The sequence below is a fragment of the Phascolarctos cinereus genome, unplaced genomic scaffold (genome assembly GCF_003287225.1).
Source record: "Phascolarctos cinereus isolate Bilbo 61053 unplaced genomic scaffold, phaCin_HiC Scaffold_7;HRSCAF=346, whole genome shotgun sequence".
NCBI classification, from domain to species: domain Eukaryota; kingdom Metazoa; phylum Chordata; class Mammalia; order Diprotodontia; family Phascolarctidae; genus Phascolarctos; species Phascolarctos cinereus.
In genome coordinates, this window is record NW_027556180.1 from 34,527,424 (window position 1) to 34,535,398 (window position 7,975).

Below are 7,975 nucleotides of genomic sequence, written 5' to 3' on the forward strand. Positions count from 1 at the left end.
ATATCTTCAGGGGGAAAGGCGAAAGGGAAAAAAAAAGGGGGAAAAAGTGGGCTGGATGCAGTCTACTTTGTCGCCACTAGGGGTATCTTTGTACCATTTTTCATCCAGCACCAATTTGGAGTTGAAACCTATATTAGGGGAAAACCAGGGTCCTCGGCATTTTTTTTGAGAGCGGTGCACCCAGAATCCAAAAAGATTTTTTTAGCCTAGACACCCCCCAAAGCGAGCCTCAGCCCCTTCGTTCCCCTGCCGCCAGGCTCGGGGATCCCTCCAATGACAGCCTCAGTTCAGAGGGGGCTTCGTTTTGGAGGTCAATTTCCCATCGAGATAAGTCTATTGGATTAGCAAGATTATCTGATTGCAGCGGCCAAGAAGTAGCGTTGGGCTGGACCGCGTCTGGGGCTCGCCCGATGGTCGGCTTTCCGTGAAGCAGCCTGGGGGGGTCGCAGCCCTGGGGATCGCCGGTGCAACTGGAGGGGGGACAGCACGATCGCTAGGTTTGGGAACTGTCTGGGGTGACTTAGGGGGGCGGGGAGAGGGAGAGAGAGATTGAGGGAGGGATAGACACACACACACAGACCTAGAGAGAGGGAGAGACAGCCAAGGGTGGGGGGGGTAGAAAAGGAGAGAGGAGCCCCGGGTTGCAGCTGCTCCAGCCCCAATAACGCCTGGAACGTCGGAGCCAGGAGCGCCGCGGGGCCGCCACTGCAAACGCCTACTGAACTGGTAAAGACTTTGCTTCTCGCCGGCAGCGGCTGGGGGCCCGGGCGGGGGGCTACTCTCGCCGTGGGCTGTGGCGGGAGGACTGGGGTTGGGGGAGGCTCTTTGGGGAGGGGGCGGGCTGGCCAGCTGCCGGGTCTGCAGGTGCATCTCGCTGCAGGTGACGCCGCCAGGGGTTCCTTCCTTGGAAATTGGGGGACGGAAGGGGCTCGAACCCTCAACCTGCTGCGGGGGTGGCCAGAAGTAAGGGGTTGTGCGAGGGAATGGGAGTCCTGATCTAGTCTCAGCACTCCAGCCCTGATGGAGGGGGCCGGGGTGTCGGGGGCGCGGCCTCTGGGCAGCTCCCCCTTACCCCAGGGAAGGAGGGCTCCCAAGTTTAGGTTCCGATGTCCTGGTTCTGGGGGATCTAGCTTCTGCAGCCCAGGCTGACCGCCTGCCTCCGCTGGGGAACTTCCCGTAGGAGACGGTGGCTGCTGTGCCTGGGAGAAGCTTCATGCACGCCACAAGAAAAAAAGAGAGAGAGAGAGAGAGAGAGAGAGAGAGAGAGAGAGAGGGGGGGGGGGAAGAGGGGGAAGAGAAACCGAATAGATATCCCTGCTGCTCCCACTGCTGTTGGTGCTTGGGGGTGGGGGGGGCTGCAGAGGGTTGTAGAGGTTTGTGAGGAGGGGAGAATGGGCTGTTTGCACACGCAAACACACACACAAATCCAGACACACGCGCGAGCGCGCGCGCACACACACACACAAATACACACACACACGCACACACACACGAAGGGTTTCAGGGTCACTGCATCTGGAAACCTGAGAAGCGGTCAACAGGGCACTCAGGTTTTGTTTTAAGCACCCCTCTTCCCTGGCGGGACTGTCAATCTCACAGTCATAGGTAACTTTCCTTGAGTTGAATCAGTAGATTTCTACAGCTTCACCCACCCCCACCCATTTCCCTTCACTCTTCCTCCCTTCCTCTCTCTGTCTGTGTCCCTGCACTCCCTCTCCCTCTTTCATCCACTTCCTCTCTCCCTCTCTACTCTCTTTTCTCTCTCCCTCTCACCCTCTTCCTCTCTCTCGGTCTTTCTCAAAGCCCAGGCGACTCTAGCTAGAGTGCACCAGGCAGGCAGGCGGCTGCATTTCCGAAGCATCCTTCCATTGCCTGGACACTTGCTGGGTTTTCTTGCCTGATGGCGAGATGCATCCTCGTGTGTGTTTTCCCAGACACGTTCTTGCAGTTGAATCCAGGACCTTAAAATCCCATTTCTCCATTTCCTCTTTCCTTGCAGTTTCCCCCTAATATTTCTTCTTCCCTTGGGGAAGGATGATGAGCTTTCAGCAGGAATAATTAAAATGAGTCAGCCAGATGATTTAGAGTTACAGCTAGAAGTTACATTGGAATTAGGAAAAGCACACAGAGCATCCCCAACCATTGTAGGATCCCATATGCCTTCAGAGCTATCACGTTGATATAGTTGATTTGTTTAATAGAAATATTGAGCTCCATGTGGGGGCATTATTGTTATAGTAGATAAGCTAATAATAACAATCCCTCTTTTTCCCCTCTGACCTTTTGTAGCATTATCATTTTATTGGCTTTTCCTTGAAAAGGGCTAATTTTCTGTTAATCTCTCAGATAGGAAAAGACACAAAGAAGAAATGGAGTTAGGGTTTTGTTTTTGTTTTGTTTTTTTGTTTTTCATTTTTTTGCATATGTGAAAGGCAGTTGGAGTGTTTAGTACTTTTTCTAAGAGAAGAAGCAAATATTATTCAGGGGCTCCCAGTCTACCAGATATACATAGCTGCCTACATGGTCTGGGCACTCAAGGGAACTACATTCTCATGTATGTGCAGTGAAAAGACCACTCATCAATGTCATTTCAAAATCCTTCATATGGGATTGCTTCCTCAGGACATGGCAAGTGTTTTGTACAATTTGAGCATAGATTGGAGGAGCGCTATGGCCGGGTTCCCCAAACTTTCCTTGTAGATTTTTCCAAGGCACTTCCAGTTTTGAAAAAGCAGATTTCACCAAGTCAGATTTTTCTTTTTCCTTTTTCTGTTTTTTCCCTTTCTCCCCCCTTTTTATTTTTTAAAGAAGAAAGCAAAGCAGACTGACAAGAGCTATTCAGGTAGAACAAGTTACAATTTGCTTGCTTTGTAAGATTTTAGAGGCTCAATAAAATGATAGCAATAGGAAGAAAGAATCTTAAGGAACATTTTTCTCCCTAAATAGGTATGTGAGAGGACAGGCATTGTCTTTATTTCACTGAGCTGGGTGTCACGTGGATTACATGCAGAGTGTAACTAGCAGAGAGGCAATGATGTGCCCTGGCATACCCAAGCCTACTAACTGCACTAACCAGTAACACTTAACATCTCCTTCCAGCAGTTTAACTGAATCAGGGAAAGCAGCTAGCACAGAGTACAGAGAAGGCCAGTGACAAGACTCTCTAAGACAGATGAACAAAGAGGTTAGATGGCAGGTGATTCAGGCTTTCCACTGTTCAGGCTTGCAGAGAATATGGCTGTTAATATTTAGCACCTTGGTCCGAGTGGACATGCTTGGGACTATTTTGTTGGAGGTGAGGCAGTCTTTTAAAGATGGTGATTTCAAGACAGGAAGGGAGGAGGAGGAGGTGGAGGAGGCTTGTAAATGGATGTGAAAGTAACTGGAGGATTTCGTGGTGGGGAAAGGGCTAATTTTTAAATGAATTTGCATATTTCATAATCACTGATTCATATGCCAGTATGTGCCATAGGATTGTTGAAACCAGAGGACCAGCTGAAAGATGCATTTGCAATGGTTAAGTAATACTGATTGTTGTCAAGGGGGAAATGCTATTAACTTTATACTTGCATTTTCCCAGCATATGAGGAGAGGGAGTAGAATATAGAGAACACGATTTAGGGCTATTCTGTAGCATCATGGACATGGCTAATTGGTATATTTAAAATTTTTCCCAATTTTGCAAGCAGTATTTACATACTATAATCCACACATTAAAATTAATCTTTGTACATGATGAAGGCAGTTCTTTGGAAGCGACTAGTTAAAACCTCCCACCAGCTTTTGAAAAAAAAATTAAGATTTGGGGGGAAAAAAAACCCTATCAGATAGATTAGAAATGATAGTAATAATCCAGTTAGATCAGTGTCCTGAAGCAGCTGAGCAGACAATGTCAGAGCTACTCAGAGACTTGATTGGACTCCTGGAAAAGTTTGTTTTATTTTAACATCTATGATAAGGACATAGAGCAGTTGTGTCTGGGTGGCAATTTCCACGAGAAACATTGTAGTCAACTAATGTTCTGGGTTTATTTCTGAGGTATTCTATAGGTGGTGTGTGTATCTTAAAAAAAATGACAAAGAAAAGCCTCACTGAGCACTGAAATTAAAGGCACATTTTATAGCTTTAGTGAAAAGAAATGACATTGGCTTCTGAACAGGTTATTACTACTACAGAGATTCATGTGGTACTTGTCAGGGCTCAGTTGGGGGGTTGCACCTGTTCCCTTCAATGGGCCCTGACCAGCCTCCCTTTTCCTGACTACTAACTTTTCAACTGATGTTCTCTTCAATTTCAAAACTGAGTGGGATGTCTGAGCTGCCCAACCGCTGCTAAGCTTTGCTGTACTTTCTTCCCTTCCCCCACTCCCACCTCGGGCCTGTGATGTCATTAATGTGAGGAAATCCCAGTGTAAAAATTCCCTACACTAATGCAGATTAAAAGTGTTTATAGCAGTTCCAAAGAACCCATGATGAAAATGCTATCCACCTCTAGAGACAACTAATGAACTAGTGAAGCAGACTTTTTTTACTTATTGTTCTTTGCTCTGTGTGTGTGTGTGTGTGTGTGTGTGTGTGTGTGTTTTCTTTTGCAACATGGCTAATATGGAAAAATGTTTTGCAAGACTTTACATGTATAATCAATATCATATTGCTTGCCTTCTCAAGGGGTGGGACAGAGAGTGGGAGGGAAGGAGAGAATTTTGAACTCAAAATTTTTAAAAAAATGTTAAATTTTTTAATTACAATTTTGAAATATTTAATGAAACAAAATATATAAAAAATTAAATGGTCATCGGTTTATAGGTTCATGGATCTAGAGGTAGTATGGATCTGAGAGGCCAACTATTCTAAAACTCCCTCATTTTACAGTTGAGGCCCAAAGACAGTCACTTGCCCAAGGTCACACATATAATAAGGGCGTGAGAAGGCATCTGAACTGAGGTCCTCTCACTTGAGAACCACTTCACTTTTCACTGCACATAGATTTAAAACGTTGATTGAGGTGGTGTGACTTTAGATGACTTCCATAATGTCTCACAGATAGCAGGATTTGTACCTTTTTCTTCTTGATTGTGTCTATCCTTCCATGCTTCCATTCCTCTTGTTCTGCGTTGACTGAAATCACCCCCCCAACACACACACCCCTGTGTTTGTCACTATACGTTTTTAATAGAGTGCTAAATAAAAATGACTATCCATTTCATATGGTTTCCTGAGATTCTCCAAATCATACACTAGAGATATCATGAGTGCAAATCTTCCAACTCTTAGGATTACTTGTTATGAAAGGATATTATTGTTTCCTACTTTTCAAAGAATCATAAAATCATTGGCTTAGAAATGGAAGGTATCTTCGAAGCCCTTAAGCTTAATCCTTAATTTGCATATAAGGGAATTGAGGAGCATAGGGTAAATGACTTGCCCCAATCACACAAGCTAGGAAGCATCTGAAAAAGTATTTGAACCTAGGCTTCCTGATGCTAATGCAGGAACCAATGTTGGAATTTTGAATCTGGTTAATAATAAAAATAAGGCAGCTAGATGGGGCAGTGGATAGAACACTGGGCTTGGAATCAGGAAGACTCCTCTTTGTGAGTTGAAATCCAGCTTCAAATACTACTAGCTGTGTGAACCTGGGCAACTTAATCCTGTTTGCCTCAGTTTCTTTATCTGTAAAATGAGCTAGAGAAAGAAATAACAAACCACTCTAGTTTCTTTGCCAAGAAAACCCCAAAAGGGGTCACAAAGAGTTGGGTATGACTGAAATGACTAATAACAATAATAATAATAGTGTTGATGCTGATGATAATTTTACTTTGAGGTTCATAAAATACTTTACATGAATTAAATTATGTAATTGTTACTCTGGGGCTTGGGAGATAGTTTATATGATCCACATTTTGCAGTTGAGAAAAATAAAGCTCAGAGCGCTAAAATGACTTGGCCTGGGCCACACAGGTGATATATGTCTGAGGTAGGATCTGAGTTCAGATCTTGTCAATTCCAAGTCTTGCTAACTTTATGATCCCCCCATAATTTTCAACTTATTATTGTTATTATTGCTTATTACTATTCTCTAAAATTTGAGAGTTAGAGGTTTTTAGGTAAGAAATTAGAAGTTAGAAAGTTAATCTTGTGAGATAGAAATCTTCTTAACTCTTTCCCCATGAAATTATAATATTCTGGAATGTCCCACATTCCAAGTGGCACCTCCAAATATCTGCAAGGAAGTTTGGATCAACAGGTCCGTATTTTTGGTCACTTGTAGAGTTCGTTGACACTGTCAAAAGGGTCTCTCAAAGTACCTAGATCTTTAATAGGATTTGGCCTTACTTAAGAGCAGCTTCATGGAAAGGAGGAGGACATTCTGTTGTCAGGTACACAGAAGTCAGCAGAAAAAAAAAAAGCAAATCACTTGGGGCATTTGAAATGATTCTACATCAAACTTTTGAGGAATTCTTACACAGCTTCCTTTTTATCCAACAGTAAATAGGAGCTCTTCACTGCCTGTTTCCGTTGCATATGAGGGAAATTCTCAGTCAATGGCCCTGTACCTTTATTGCTGCTATTACTGCAGCCTTTATGGATCAGAGATGTGTCAGCATCTTAGCTTTAGCCCTGATGCCTTTCTTTGTGAGAAACCTTATGGGCCTTGCCGCCCCTTTCTCATCCTGACACTCATAAACCGCTCAAGTTCTCATATTTATTATTTAATCTTCACCCTATATATAGCTACGGAGCCCTTCAATGTATGAATGTGGAGCCCAAAAGTGACAGGCCAGCGTGAATGGGACTAATGAGTTTTAATAATACCCATATTAGGGGATGGGAAAGGAAGTTTAATTAAGAAAAACAAGTTGAGCATGAAATTCATTTTGGAGAAAAGTAAAGGGAAGTTACAGCTACAGCTGTAAAATCAGGCGCCACCGCGATACATCACAAGAAGGGGAAAAAGTACACTGGGCTGACGCTGAAACCATTTCTGAGGTCCACATGGTAGGATCCAGGAGGCAACACAAATTTGTTTGAGAGTGTAAGTTTCAAAGTGTCTCTGTTTTGCTCAATGTTATGGTAGCTCTTTTCAAAGTTTTTGAGTGGTTTGTCCCCAGTCACCTTTTTGCGGGCTGTCTCAAAAGTCTTAGTGCAGTTTTAAGACTGAAGAGTTGAAATTTCCTAGGCTGCTGGATCTTAGACTGAAAGTAGGTAAAGACCTCAGAAGCTGCATAATCCAACAGGCTGGTTTTCTTGGCCAAAATGCTTGTAGCCGTTGACCTTTCTTCCCCTTCCTTCTCCCATGTACAAATGTTTTCCCTCTCTTGTGATTTATTATAGTGGTACTCGATCATATGTTTTTGTGGGGTTCTCTTCTTTTCTCCATTATGGGGGATAATGGAAGTAGCCCTCCCTGGCCTTGGAGTCAGGAAGATCTGGGTTTAAATCCAACCTTTATCACTTACCTGGATGGCCATAGGCAAATCACCTCAAGTCTCTGGGCTTCAATTTTCTCATCTGTAAAGTGGGGAAGCTAAAAACCTGCATTATTTAGCTTAAAATAACAAAAATAGTAAAAAATAAATTATATATATATGTGTATATATATGTATATACACACACATATATATATATATGTATATGTATGTATATCTCAAGTGCTTTGTAAACCTTAAAGCTCTGTAAGAATATGAGTAGTAGCAGTAATTGGCACTATTCTTCACATCTTTTATACAATAAAATTGAGAAAGAAAGATTTTGAGGATAAGTTTCTGTCTTACTGTTGTTCTTTTGTATCGAAGGTTAAGTGGATTATTTTGCAGATGGGTTAAATGATTGCATAATTGCATCAAAGTGTTGGCACATAAATGGCCGGACCTGAAGTCAAGGAGACCTGATTTCAAATCTGGCCTGAGACACTGACTGGCTGTGTGATCTTGGGCAAGTCACTAAAAACAAAACAAAACAAAACAAAAAAAATC